Source organism: Cnephaeus nilssonii (genome assembly GCF_951640355.1).
Source record: "Cnephaeus nilssonii genome assembly, chromosome: 13".
In the NCBI taxonomy this organism is placed as follows: domain Eukaryota; kingdom Metazoa; phylum Chordata; class Mammalia; order Chiroptera; family Vespertilionidae; genus Cnephaeus; species Cnephaeus nilssonii.
The window spans coordinates 63080686-63096658 of record NC_137084.1 but is presented as its reverse complement, the minus strand read 5'-3'; positions in this window follow the sequence as shown (position 1 = coordinate 63096658).

Sequence of the window (15973 nt, the reverse complement as noted above, 5' to 3'; positions counted from 1 at the left end):
AAGAGCCAGTGGCTCCAATTCTTGGCACATGCACACACAGGAACCCTGATTCTCGGCGTGAGGCCGCACCAAGCAACAGAGACTCTGATACTCAATTCTTGGTGTGGGCACAGGGGAACTCTGACTCCTGGCACGCGCTAAGGGACTCTGATTTTTGGCATACGCCAGTGGGTTCTCTGTTTCAGGCATGGCACAGGCGGGGTCCCTGATTCTAAGTACTCACACGAGGCCATACTGAGCGCCAGTCACTCTGATCCTGAGCAAGCATAGCCCCCACCAACCCACGGCAGCCACACGTCTTGGTGTCAGAGCTCTTCAGTGACACTCAGGTGGTGTGAAGCTCCCACTGCACCCAACCCAGGCCCATGCAACTCGATGTTTGAACCTTCTGGTGATAGTCAGAAAGGGGAGATGACACAATCCCCAGAGGAAAGAAAATGAGGAGTCGCCAAGAAAAGAAATAAGTGAAGTGAAAGCATGCAACATGACAGAAAAATAATTCAGAGTAATGGTCATACAGTTTATATACCGGATGGATGAGAAAATCAACAACCTATGCAAAAATCAGTAAGAAATCAAAAGTGATATAGCTAAAATCAAAAACACCATGGAAGGTTTCAACAGTAGACTAGCAGAAGCAGAGGACCAAATTAGTAAGTTAGAAGACAAGGTACAGAAACAAGCTCAATCTGAACAGCAACTGGAGAAAAAAATTAAAAAGCAGGAAAAGAACCTAAGGGAGCTTTGGGACAACACAAAACAAAGCAACATAGGTATAATAGGGCTGCCAGAAGGACAAGAAGAGCAACAAGGATTAGAAAATCTATTTGAAGAAATAATGACAGAAAACTTCCCAGATTTGGGGAAGAAAAACGTTACACAAGTACAGAGAGTCCCAAGCAAGATGAATCCCAAAAGACCCACACCAAGATATGTCATAATTACAATGGAAAATGTTAATGACAAAGAGAGAATCGTAAAGGCGGCAAGAGAGAGACAGAGAGTTACCTACAAAGGATCCCTCATCAGATTATCAAATGATTTCTCAACAGAAACACATCAAGCTAGAAGGGAATGGAAGAAGGTATACAAAGTGATGCACAGTAAAGGACTGAATCCAAGAATACTCTATCCAGCAAGACTATCAATCAAAATTGAAGGGGAAATCAGGAGCTTTGCAGACAAAAAAAGGCTAAGGGAGTTTATCACTACCAAGCCAGCAATGCATGAAATGCTAAATGTAATGCTATAAAAAGAAGAAATAGAAAGGAAGAAAGGAACACAGGAATAAAGTACAGAAATGGCTACAAACAAGTACCTATCAATAATAACATTGAATGCAAATGAATTAAATGCTCCAATCAAAATACATCAAATGAGTGAATGGATAAGAAAACATGACCCATATATATGTTGTCTACAGGAGACCCACCTCAGAACAAGGGACTCACACAGACTGAAAGTGAAGGGATGGAAAAATATATATCAGGTAAATGGAAATGAAAAAACAGCTGGGGTAGCAATACTTATATCTGACAAAATAGACCTCAAAGTGAAGACCATAACAAGAGACAATAAAGGCCACTTCATAATTCTAAAGGGATCAATACAACAAGAGGATATAACTCTGGTAAACATTTATGCACCCAATGCAGGAGCACCCAAATACATAAAAAAACTTCTGGAAGATATTAGGGGAGAGATTGACAGAAACACAACCATAGTAGGAGACTTTAATACCCTATTAACATCACTGGATAAATCCTCTAGACAAAAAATTAGCAAAGAAACATCAATCTTAAATGAATCACTAGATCAGATTAACTTAATTGACATCTTTAGAACATTCCACCTCAAAATTATAGAATATACATTCTTCTCAAGCGCACATGGGACATTTTCAAAGATAGACCACATACTGGGTCACAGGCAAAGTCTCTCCAAATTCAAGAGGATTGAAATCATATCAAGCATCTTCTAAGATCACAATGGCATAAAATTAGAAATCAACTACAGTAAAAATAATGACAAAAATTCAAACACTTGGAGGCTGAATAACCTACTATTAAACAATGAGTGGGTTACCAAAGAGATCAAAGAAGAAATAAAACACAGGCTGGAAACAAATGACAATGAAAATACATCAATCCAAAATCTTTGGGACACAGTGAAAGCATTCCTGAGAGTGAAGTTCATAAAATTACAGGCCTATCTCAAAAAAAGCAAGAAAAATTGGTAATAAACCATCTAACTCTTCAACTTGAAGAATTAGAAAGAGAGCAACAAGAAAAGCCCAGTGTGATAGAAGGAAGGAAATAATAAAGATCAGAGCAGAAATAAATGACATAGAGACCAAAAAAACAATACAAAAGATCAATGAAACCAAGAGCTGGTTCTTTGAAAGGATAAACAAGATTGATGAACCTCTAGCCAGGCTTACCAAGAAGCAAAGAGAGAGGACCCAAATAAACAAAATAAGAAACGAAAGAGGAGAAATAACAACAGACTCCACAGAAATACGAAGAAACATTAAAAAAAAAAAATACTATGAGCAACTCTACTCCATCAAACTGGTTAACCTAGAAGAAATGGACATATTCCTAAAAAAAATACAACCTTCCAAAATTCAACCAGGAGGAATCAAAAAATCTGAGTAGACCGATAACTATGGAGGAAATTGAAGCAGTAATAAAAAAAACTTCCAACACAAAAGCCCTGGAACAGACAGCTTCACAAGGGAGTTTTATCTGATGAACAAAAACAGATCCAGAGACAGGAAGCATCAATCAGACTGTCAAACCTCAGAGGGAAGTTAGGGGAGGGGGAAGCTAAGGGGGAGAGGTTAACCAAAAGACTTGTATGCATGCATATAAGCCTAACCAATGGACACAGACAACAGGGGGGTGAGGGCATGAGTGGGGGTGGGGGGTTGGGGAGGTTATGGGGGGATAAGGACACATATGTAATACCTTATCAAACATTCAAAGAAGAAATAAATCCTATCTTCCTCAGACTATTAAAAAAAAAATCAAGAGGAAGGAGTACTTCCAAGCTCTTTCTAGGAAGCCAGCATTACCCTAATCCCAAAACTAGATAAAGACAATACAAAGAAAGAGAATTACAGGCCAATATCCCTCATGAACATAGACACCAAAATCCTCAACAAAATTCTAGCAAATCGAACCCAGCAATACATTAGAAAGATCATACACCATGACCAAGTGAGATTTATCCCAGGGATGCAAGGATGGTACAACATCCACAAATCAATAAATGTGATACACCACATAAACAAACTGAGAGATAAAAACCATATAATCATATCCATTGATGCAGAAAAAGCATTTGACTAAATCTAACACCCTTTCTTGATTAAAATTCTCAGCAAGGTGGGAATAAAAGGATCATACTTCAACATAATAAAAGCCATATATGACAAACCCACAGCCAACATCATACTCAATGGGCAAAAACTAAAACCATTTCCCCTAAGAACAGGAATAAGACAGGGATGCCCACTCTCCCCACTCCTCTTCGACATAGTACTGGAAGTACTAGCCATTGCAATCAGACAAGAAGAAGAAATAAAAGGCATTCAAATTGGAAAAAAAGAAGTAAAACTATCCTTATTCACAGATAACATTATATTGTACATAGAAAACCCCAAAGACTCCACCAAAAAACTACTAGACTTAATAATGAATTTGGCAATGTGGCAGAATACAAAATTAACATCCAGAAGTCTATGGCTTTTCTATACATCAATAATGAACTCACAGAAAGAGAAATTAAAAAAGCAATCCCATTTACCATTGCAACAAAAAAATTAAGATACCTAGGAATAAACCTTATCAAGGAGACAAAGGACCTGTACTCAGAAAATTTCAGAATGCTAAAAAAAAGAGACATAGGAAGACTTGAACAAATGGAAGAATATACCATGTTCATGGATTGGTAGAATCAACATCATTAAAATGTCCATACTACCCAAAGCAATCTATAAATTCAATGCAATCCCCATTAAAATACCAATGGCATACTTCAAACACCTAGAACAAATTCTCCAAAAATTCATCTGGAATAAAAAAAGACCCCAAATAGCTGCAGTAATCTTGAGAAAGAAGAACAAAGTTGGAGGGATCAAATACCAGATATCAAGCTATACTACAAAGCCACTGTTCTCAAAACTGCCTGGTACTGGCACAAGAACAGACATATAGACCAATGAAACAGAACAGAGAACCCAGAGATTGACACAAGCCAATATGCTCAATTAATATTTGACAAAGGAGGCAAGAGCATAGAATGGAGTCAAGACAGTCTCTTCAATAAGTGGTATTGGGAAAACTGGACAGATACTTGCAAAAAAATGAAACTAGACCACCAATTTACACCATACACAAAAATAAACTCAAAATAGATAAAGGACTTAAACGTAAGAGGGGAAACCATAAAAATCTTAGAAGAAGCCATAGGCAACAAAATAGCAGACATTTGTTGTAGCAATATCTTTGCCGATATAGCTCCTAGGGCAATGGAAACTAAAGAGAAAATAAACAAATGGAACTACATCAAAATAAAAAGCTTCTGCATAGCAAAAGAAACCATCAACAAAACAACAAGAAAGCCCACTTCATGGGAGAACATATTTGCCAGTGTTATCTCCGATAAGGGTTTAGTCTCCAACATTTACAGGGAACTCATACAACTTAACAATAGGAAGATAAACAATCCAATCAAAAAATGGGCAAAGGACATAAATAGATACTTTTTGAAAGAGGACATTCAGAAAGCCAAGAGACATATGAAAACATGCTCAAAGTCACTAATCATCTGAGAGATGCAGATTGTTATGAGGTACCATCTCACACCTGTCAGAATGGCTATCATCAACAAATCAACAAATGACAAGTGCTGGAGAGGATGCAGAGAAAAAGGAACCCTTCTTCACTGCTGGTGGGAATGCAGACTTGTATAGCCACTGTGGAAAATAGTATGGCGTTTTCTCAAAAAATTAAAAATGGAACTGTCATTTGACCCAGTAATACCACTTCTATGAATGTATCCCAAGAAACTATAAATACCAATCAGAAAGGATATATGCACCCCTATGTTCATAGTAGCACAATTTACCATAGCTAAGATTTGGAAACAGCCTAAGTGCCCATCAGCAGATGAGTGGATTAGAAAAATATGGTACATCTACACAATGGAATTTTACACTGCTATAAAAAAAGAAGGAATTCTTACCATTTGCAACAGCATGAATGGATCTGGAGAGCATTATGCTAAGTAAAATAAGCCAGTCAGTGAAAGATAAGTACCACATGATCTCACTCATTTATGGATAATAAAGAACATTACAAACTGTTGAACAAAAATAGACAGAGGCAAAGAAGCATCAAACAGACTATCAAACTACAGCAAGAAGGTAGGGGAGGGTTGGGGGGGGGGGGGTAAGAGATCAACCGAAGGACTTGTATGCACGCATATAAGCACAACCAACAGACACAAGACACTGGGGGCGAGGGGACGAGGGCAAGTGCCTTGGCGGGGAGGGAGGTAGGGGAGGCTTGGGGGAGGTCATTGAGAGGGGAGAGACATATGCACTACTATTTGTAATACTTTAAACAATAAAATAAAAAATAGAAATCTGACATGTGAGTTATATTGCAGATTTTGATACATTCTAGTATGGGTATCTTTTGGACCAAATTCTAATGTTTACCACCAAAAATAATTCTCAGACAATAGAAGGGTATACAAGAATTCAACCTAATTTACAACCTCCTCCAAATTAGAAAGGCAATCCCCAGTCCAGCTCATTGACTCTACTTCTGACCTACTGGCTATAACTCAGAGATTCTCATAACCCTTTCTTTGGGTTTAATTAACTTGCAAGAATGGCACACAGAACTCAGAGAAACATATTGCTATTGTCCCAAAAGTCCATGTGCCAGATGCTTCAAAAAGGCTAAAACTCAAAATGTCAGAGTTTGGAGTAGAAAAGTTTTATTGACTGTGAAGGTGCCAAATTGAGAAGATGGGGGTCTTAGTGGTTCCTCAAATCCATCCTAAGAAACACTGAATTCAGGCTTCTTTTATGTTAAGAGAAGGGAAAAGCTCTTTTTGTAAAAACTCAAGCCCCAAGCAGAAGTTCTCTAATAATTAGCATGTCTAAAGCGGGAGCTATTAGGTGTCTGTACCTGTACAACTGGACCGACACCCACTCTTGCAAGGACGTATTAAAATTCTCGTTTTTGGCATAATGAATGAATGAATGAATGAATGAAGCAGGAGCTATTAGTCTGAAGGCCCTGAGAACAATGCAGGACCAAGCAAGATGGAGTCAGAGAGAGATCCTCTCACTCTGTTACAAACGAGGTCACTGGTTTTTTCTAAAAGGATACAACTCAGCAACAGACAGATTGGAAAGATGCTGTGTGAAAAGGGAAGTGGAGCACACTACTCTCCCTGAATCTCCACATGTTCATCAACCTGAAAGCTCCCAACCCTGTCCTCTTGGGTCTCTATAGAAGCTTCATTACATAAGCATGATTGACTAAACCTTGACCACTGGTAATTAAAATTCATTTCTAGCCCCTCTCCCATCCCCATCTGGAGGTAGAACTGAAAGTTCCAACCCTCTAATCATAAAGTGGGCTCCTCTAGCAACCAGAGGCCATCCTTAGTTGCTTTGGAAAAGTTACCTCTATAACATAACAAAAGACTCCTTTACCACTCTCAACACTTAGGAAACTACAAGGGTTTGGGGGCGGGGGAGGGGCTGTGAGTCAGAATTGTGGACAAATATCAAACATATATGAGAAATATATATCTAAGTGATTAAATATATATTTCTTAGAAATCACAATATTGCAGGGTAGAACTGAAATAAAATGGAGAAGGAAATTTTTTTGGCATTGGATAGACTTGTGATTAGTTTGATTAGTATAAAACAAACCAAGGAAGCTGACCGTAAAGTAAATGATTAAATTTAGTAACAAAGTGTTTCTCTGCGTGGCAGAATCAGGATTGTCCTCTGACTGTTCTTGCTAGCTAAATAAAAGCCTCTTCCTTGCTCCTGAATTGAAAATTATGAAAATGTTTAATTCTGAATTTATGAACAGGAAAGCTAATTCAATAACCCGAGGGCTGTCTTTGTAGGATATCTGAGTCAGCAAGCTCTTCTACAGCATTCTTAACTCTGTTGAATTTACATATCATTGCCATTGTTATGCTTATTTGTCCCTCTTTTCACTAATCAATTGTAAAGCCTTCTAGCTTTCCCTTATATTTAGGTCATATCTACTGACAGAGAGTAATATGGGCAATTATTCATTTACTGGAGGCCTAATGCACAAAATTCATGCAAGAGTAGGCCCTCGCAGCCTCAGCTTCATCCGGCAGGTCATCTGGAAGGTCGTCCGGACGGTCGCTCCACTGTTCGGCCGCTTGGTCGATTTGCATTTTACACTTTTATTATTATAGATTAGCTCATTTATCCATATATAAATATCCACTCAGTCAATACTTGGAGAGTATGTCAGTCAGGGTTTTACTACAGAAACAGAACTAGTAATGTATATAGATATAGATAGATATAAGATATAGATATAGGTAGATATACTATAGTATACATATGTATTATCAAATATCAATGATATACACACACACACATATATACACATACACAAACTCATTGCAAGGAATTGGCTTACATGATTGTGGGGACAAGCTAGGCAAGTTTGAAATGTGAAAACAGGTCATCAGGAAGGGCAGGTTTGAAATTCTTGGAGTGGGGCTGATGCAGAATTTTTCTTCTACAAGGAAACCTCAGTTCTGCTCTTAAGGCCCATCTGCTGATTGGATCAGATCTACCCAGCTTAATGAAGATTAATTCTTTAACTCTTTACTTAAAGCCAACTGATAGAGGATGTTAATCATATCTACAAAATAGCTTTCATACCACCCTTTAAGTTATTATACGATTGACTGAGTACTTCAGCCTAAACAAGTTGGCACACAAAATCATAGTATCAAATATATGAGAAGTACCAAGATAGGCACAATGGGAATTGCTACAATGATGAAGCTGTGCTCAATTAAGAATGTACTTCTCCAAGTGGGAATCCCTCTATCTTCTACCATGCTTTGGGGACATGATAATTTTGTTGATATAAAGTAAAAGGCTGAGTTCATCACAACTGAGCTAAACTACATATTTTAACATTTAAAATTCCTAGAAATGCATAAGTAGGGGATATGAATTATGTTGGTCTGAAAATAGGAATTAAAACAAATCCACACTGGTGCTCCTCTTCAATACTTCACTGCCCTTTGTATATAAATCCTTCCCTCTGAGGATGGGCTGACATAGATCAAGCCTCAGGGCTACAGGGAGACTCCTAAACTTGACTTCCTAGTGCCTCTTCCTAAGAATGTCATTACTAATCCAAAGAGCTCAACTAATGGAGTCTAAAGTGACAGAGTCTTTTATAGAGTAATAAAACCTTTTAAGATGTACTTCAGGGGCCTCCAACCCTCCCAGTAACATAGTAAATATAATGAACATAAAAATTATCTTTGCAGCTGTTGTATGTGTCAGTAGCAATAATAAACTCTCAGCACTGCAGAAGACCAAAATAGCATCTGGTATTTTGATTTACCCAATTTAATCGCATGGAGCTTGAGCATTTACCACTTTACAAGTTTTGTTTATCGATTTACAAGATTTTTATGAGATTATGTGAAATCCTACAAAACATTTAGTTAGCGTGAACTCATTCTCTGCACCCCAAAGACATACACACTGCCAAAAGGGCTTTCAGGTGTGGCTTCAAGGTGGGATATGGCATTATACAGCGAGGAGCACAGGGTGAAAGAGATCTGACAGTGGAATCTTACAATTTGTAAGAGTATAATGATTCCTATCACAATATTAATAAGCAAAATTACTAAACTTTTCCTACCTTTTAACTTGCATATTTGCAGGTGTTATCTTGATAATGACTATAGACATTTACTGAGATCCCAAATGATGTCTGTTTTTCACACACTAGATCCTGAATTAGAATTTAAGACAAACATTTTTATATATCATAAGTTTGGGGTTTTTTTAATGATTTTTCCAACAAAGACAATAACAAATCAACTTATGAAGCTTGTAGCCTGATGGGTAGCTTCCAGAAGTATTGAAAATTCATATCTGCAACCCGTTTCCTTATTTGCAGATTTTTGTTGCTTTCCTCACATCATTGCAACCTTATATACTAGAAACTGTGAGACAGAAGTGTTATTCACATCATGAACTTTAATATGCTCTATTAATTGTTATGTAATATCAAACAACTCTAATTATATCCAGATGTTTAATATCTAGAAAACATTCTCAGTTTATAAGGACATATTTTTTCTTGAAATTTTATTCATATTACATGCCACTTATATTAAAAAACAGAATTTAACCAAATATTTTTGTGTGGTATGTGCTAGTACTATGCTAAGCATAAGAAGTTCAAAATCAAGTGGACATGGTTCCTGATCTAAAAGACAATGACCCCTTTGAATGAGGGTGTAGAGCCCTTCCTCTTTCAACACTCTTTCTGAACATGAGTAACCATTAGTATGAGATTAAGATTATTAGTCAGAGATCAAGTTTCTATAGTAAATGTTTACAGGGAGATCACATTCTTTTATTTTAAGCCCAGAAGATACATTTGAAAAGAGAGATAAAGTAAAAAGAACAAAGACTTGAAGAACTTTACTTTCTCTTAGCTCTTAGAGATGGCATGTAGTTTGCTCTATCTGCTGCTCCCCTCCACCCTTAAAAAGCTAAAGCCAACACTTGTTTGCCTCTTGAGCCACACCAGCCAGAGCTCTTTTTTTTTTTTTATTGATGTCCTGGCTTGGAAGATAATGTTCTGCAGTGATGTGTTGGTGCTTGGTGTGTGCCAACTACTGCTTTGATGGTGCTTATGTTATATGTGCAAAGATAAAGATTGTTCTCACTGCATGATGCAGCCATGATTGCTATTATTACTCCTTGTCAAGATTTACCAGTCTGGAATACTTTTAAGAAGAAAACAGAAGAATTTGATATCTAAAGTAAATTAGACTCTGGATGTCCAGGGGATATCTTACATGTCTATTCTCTCCACAGGCAGAAATTGATCATTGTCTCTAGAAAAGAAGCTAAAAAATGACCACAAATGACTTTGAAGTATTTATAAGGCAGAGAGGAATAACAACTGATTAAAAAGAGGAGGCCAGCTTCTTTGAAGTCATGATTGGAGTGCATGATTTTGAAATATAGGAGGGATTTAGGTTTTCACATGAGAGGAAATTAGCTCTTAGAGATAAGATATTCTGTCCTTCCTGACTGTCTATCTATCTTTTATAATAAAGTGTAATCCTACTTAGTGGATAAAAAAATGAATAAAATCATCTATGCTAATTAGACTGGACGTCCTCCAGACAAAGCCAGGGCTGCGAAGGAAGCCCGGGTCCCCAGTACCAGAGGGAAGCCGGTGCCGGCAAGCGGGGGAAGGAAGGCCTACTCTTGCATGAATTTCATGCATTGGACCTCTAGTAACATATAAGATGCTTCACAAGTTGGTAAAGATTAGTATGAATTCCATACCATCATACAAGCTAAGTAATTGATAATTTTTATTATGAGATTGGGGGAAAAATGGGTTAATGTGCTACCTCAAAACTTCTATTTAGCAAAGCAATGACTTTTAGAGACTTGGTAGAAATATATGTGGGACTCAACATACTTGGCCCCTCCTTGCACAATTCATAAAATAGAGACTTAATGTAGGGGGAATAAAAAAAGTTAAAGAAGACTTTTTGCCAGCAGCCCCAAATTTAAGACTAATGATGATCTGGTAATTATAAACTTTGCAGAAGTGAGAAATCACAATTCTTTTGTCTCCTAGTGAAGCTAGAGCATACAAAACCAAGAGGCAGAAATAGGATAAAACCTAGATTCAAGGAGGACTAAAAAAAAAAAAAAATGGGCCTAACCTACTAGGCATTTTCAAATACTTTACCACCCAGCACAAGTAATTTTTCCATCATCCAATGTAACCAGTGAACAGGGGCTGTCTTGTTTTGCTTCATCTTAGACCAAGAGACTGAGCAGAGCCCTGAGGCCTGCAATTAAGAGCAGATGCAGTTGTTTAAATGGCCCTTCCTCTATTATATATCTGGCTTGGTTTCCAGCCCAGGTTTATGACCAGAAATTGAATTAGCCAACTAGTAGCCACAGTAGATCCCAGTAAAAATATAGGGACTTTAATTGTTCAGTGAACACATCAATCCTTAGACCTTCATAATTGTACTCTTAAAAAGTGCACTTTTCATGTGATAGAATTCCTAAAAAGAGAAAGTTGTCTCTAGCCCCACTGACTCAAGGTCATAGGGGACAAAAGAATATGCATATTTTCCCAGGAGTCAGGACCTAGAGCCAGAAGTGAAAGACTAGAGATGAACTCCACTGTTGGGGAAATTAGTTCTTGTTATTTGTGTCCAACAAAATTTGGAATATTAGCTGCTCTCTCTATAGAGCACACCCACACCTTTCCCTACCCCTTTCCACAGGCTTTTTTTTTTTTTTTTTTTTTGCTTCTCTCTCCTAAGCTCCAAGAGCCCTTTTTTTATCTCTGTAACTTGTTTCTTAAGTCCATTTCTTCTACGGCTCACTTCTTCTACCTCTGTGACTTTTTAAATAAACATTCTTTTATTTTTTAAAAAAATAAAAATAGTATACAGAGCATTGAGTTCTATTTTGTTGTAGTCCATCTCCAAACATGTTCCCCAGTGAACTGCTTCTCCCAGTGTTCACCCTCTTGTGTGGTCCTTTGCACATTTAATCCGGGATGTCCCTGTAACTAGCTTTACCTAAGAAAATGCAGGGATGGGAGGGGGGCATAAAAGAAGGTAAAATGATTAGCCAAAGAATATATATGCATAACCCATAGACCCAGACAACAGTGAGAAAAAGAAAAAAAGAAAAGGAAATGCCGTGGGAATGATGCTGTAACAATTCTGACCCTAAGTTTTAAGGCCTTAAGGACCTTCTAGAGAGCTCCGAGCCAGCATAGAAGAGTCACCTTCCATGGAAAACAAGAGTACCCAGCTGTCCTAGCATAGCCCTGTAACCTCCAGATGATGCCAGCTCCAGCTGCCATCAGAGAGAAAATCACAGAGAAAAAACAAGTGAGACCCACAGAATCATGAAAGATAATAAAGTGATTGTTTTAAGCCACTAAGGGTTGAGGTGGTTTTGTGAGTAGCAATAGATAACTGGAACAGAAGTTGTCAGCTTCTTTCGTGTTGCTTTTTTAATTTCTAAATGAGAGTTATTACTGTGGTTAGCCCACTTACCATCCCATAGGACATGAAAGGTCTTGGAATTAATTCAAATTAATCATTCAGGCATAGACTGTGTGAAGCCACATTTAGACAAGACTGATCGGAATGCTCACCACCCATTGATCCTGGAGCTGAATGCAGCATCTACACATGAATTGAGGTTGTGGGAAAAATTATTAGAGCACTTGGTTTCATCTGGAATAGTTGTAACATTTATGAGGACGCACACTTGAAATAATTTGTATGAGGAAAAAGAGTGCCTATGGTGGGATGTTTATTTGCTTGCTTTTTCTACAATGACTTCCCTACTTCAACTGGTAACAGATTCTTTGGTGAGGAAATCATTGCATAGGTTTGGGTAGTGCAGACACCATCCTAAAACCAACACAGGATGCTGAGCTTCTAAGAAAGTGCACTTATGCATGAATTGTTTATCTTGAGGAATGTGAGTATAGGTCTGCTGCCAGCCTGCTTGCCTACCATGTAGGGAGAGTTTGAGAGAGAAGCCAGAGCAGACAGAGAAATGTATGTCTTAAAATGAGGTAGAGGAAGAGAGAGAAAGTGAACAAGAAAAATCTCTGACATTATTTAAGCATCTGAACGGGTGACAGGTAGCCTGTAGTCTTCCCCCAAAAATGAGCCTATACATTCTCCTTCTTCTTCTTTATTATTGTTATTATGTTCATTGTTTTTATTATTTGCTTTTGAGCTGTTTATCTGTCATTTGTCATGGAAGGAGTATGACTAATGTTGGAATTTCTACAAAATTTTACTATGACTTCCTTTAAGAATCAACTAAAATTGTGATACCAGACAAGATAAATATAAATAATTAGAACTTTCTTTTCCTGGGAGAGGGATTACAGAGGGTCATATCCTGTGATGTTGTTCAATGCCATCAGGGTTCCTCTCCAACAGAATTTTGCACAGAGTTTTTCTCCCTGGTCTGTCTCAGGTGGGGGCCTGACGTTCTGGTCTGTGTTTCATGATGGCCCTATTTCCGGTAGGGTATCTTTGAGCATGTGTATCAATGACAGCATTCACGCACAGGGCATATTGCTTTAAAAGTGGAGGTCATGTGAGGGAACTTAGGCTGCAGTCTGGGAGTGAAATCACTGGTTGCCAGGAAGAAAATATTGAAGCTTTTCTTAAAGCCTAGGGGATCTAAGCAAAGTCAAGTTGTGTGGCCTGAAGTCACAATACAGTGATGGATAAGCAGAGCTCTAAAAGCCAGATAGCAAAGGCTAGTCATGAATTAAAAGGGGTAAAACACCATAAGAGGAGCAGGATTTTGCTGAACACATGCCTTTTGCTCACTTGGTGTGTGTGAGTGCATGTGTGTGTGCATGTACATGCACATAGGTTGAAGGAAGATGTCATAAAGATGGTCACAACAAATGTGAGACCTCAACTGCCTTATAGAAATCTGTACCTTCTGACTTTATTTTTTTTAAGTTATCTTTATTGTTGAAAGTATTACAAATGTCCCCTTTTGTTCCCCATTGACCCCCTTCACCCCACCCCCAGGCCTTCACCACACTATTGTCTGTGTCCATGGGTTATGCATATAAATTTTTTGGTTAATCTCTCCCCACCCACTCACTCCTGCCTTCCCTCTGAGACTTTACTTTTTAATCACTATTTCCAAAAGTGTGCTCCATGGAACACTACTCTCACACCAGAAATCTTAACTGTGACATCTAAGACTGGGAAGCAACATATATTACATGCTCCCTTAGAGATCCACAGAAGACATAACATTAAAGATGGCAAGAAGTTTTACACTAAAGAGATTGTTTAACAAGTGTTAATCTGAGATTAGTCAGCTCATTTAGCACATATTAAATCTCAGAGAATCCGTCCATTAGCACTTACTTTGGAAAAAGCCTGACTTATTGAATGCTTCCCATGAAATCGTCATGCTTTTAAGCATGGCATCAAGATTTTATAACTTGCTCTATATTATCTTTACGGACTTTCCTCTTACTCCATACCTTCAGAAGAATACTGGTTAGGTCACAGTGATCCACTCTTAAATCCTAAATGGGGCATACATTTATTGTCACCATGCCTTTCTTAGGCCCAGTAATAGCCTTTATTCATCCTTTAATTGAGCTCAAAATTCCCCTTCCTCTGTGAAGTCTTTCCTCATTCCCATTAAAAATGTGATGCTTCTTTCTCTAAATTTTCAAAGCTGTTCTGGGGTCTTCTTGAAGCATAAATTTGACCCACCACTACCATTATTTGTTAAGTTACACAAATCTTTATAGAAATGATTATAATTAATTTATCTCCTCATAACCTGATGCCTAATTGATCATACACAGTCATATTTTCATGTTTGCTAAATGGGGGGGTGCATTAAACAATGATGATGCAAAGAAGTCAATGGGGGGAAAGCAGACATATATAATACTTTCAGCAATAAAGAATTTTAATAAAAAAATAAAAAATAAATCATGTTTGGTAATGATATAATGATGTATGGCTGTACCTAGTCATAGAAGCATTTTACCATTTCATATCATAAAAATATGATGGACCCCTCAAGGTTAATCAGGTTGGCTCACTGCTACTACCTGGAGATAATCTGGCATCATCTCCTCATGTTGTACTTTTTCAAACCAGAACATCTGGAAATGACATTTTCTATGTGTTTAAATATCAGAAATTCTCCAGGGTAATCTCTGGCTCTTCGTTGCAGAATGCTCTTCTTGAAATAATGAGGCACCAGGTCTCCTATGTAACTCATCCCTCCTATTAGTATAATAATAAATCCTCCTTAGAAATTAATGGGGAATCTTATGTTGATTTGTATGCAAAAATCCCAAAGGGGGCTTTTATGCCGGTACCTGAGAAGAGACGCTGCCATAGCAAAGTGGCACACGAAAAGATCCACCTCTCGGAGGCAGACAGTCCTCATCTGAATTCAGCGGTATGAGACTAGGGTATTCATACAACTCCCTAAACCTACTTTCTTCTTTTCTTATTCATAGAAAGAGAACAATAAAACACCAATTTCACTATATTGTTATATAAATTAAATAATAGATTCTGTGTAAAGTGTCTACCTTATGCCAGATATTTTCCATATATGAAACTTGATTTATTGGTCCTGTATGACATAAACTTACGACATATAAAGCATCGGTGTATGTGGAAGACTCAGACATTTGTTTAGTCTAATAATATTTTCTTGAGAATCTGTCTACAATATGTCATTCATCATGAAAAAGAAAATGAATAAAATTTTTCTTATCCTTAAAGACAAATATTTAACTAGATAATTATCAAAAATGTTATCTTTAAAGACAAATTCATAACCAGATAAGTATCAAATCATCAAAAATAGTTCAGGTGTAATGACAATAGAAGTACTGACAGGGCTATTTTGAGTAACATGAGAACATAAGGAATGGGTAGCTGTTGGGGTCACAGAGGATAAATAGCACTTCTCTGCTTGTCTCTTGAACTAAATAAGAAATTTAACAAGAAAGAAAATAAATGGAAGTGAGACAATATCCCTTTTGGTACTGATAAAAAATGTGTGGCTTGTGGTGGGCTTGCTAACTGCATCCTACATTTAGACAGA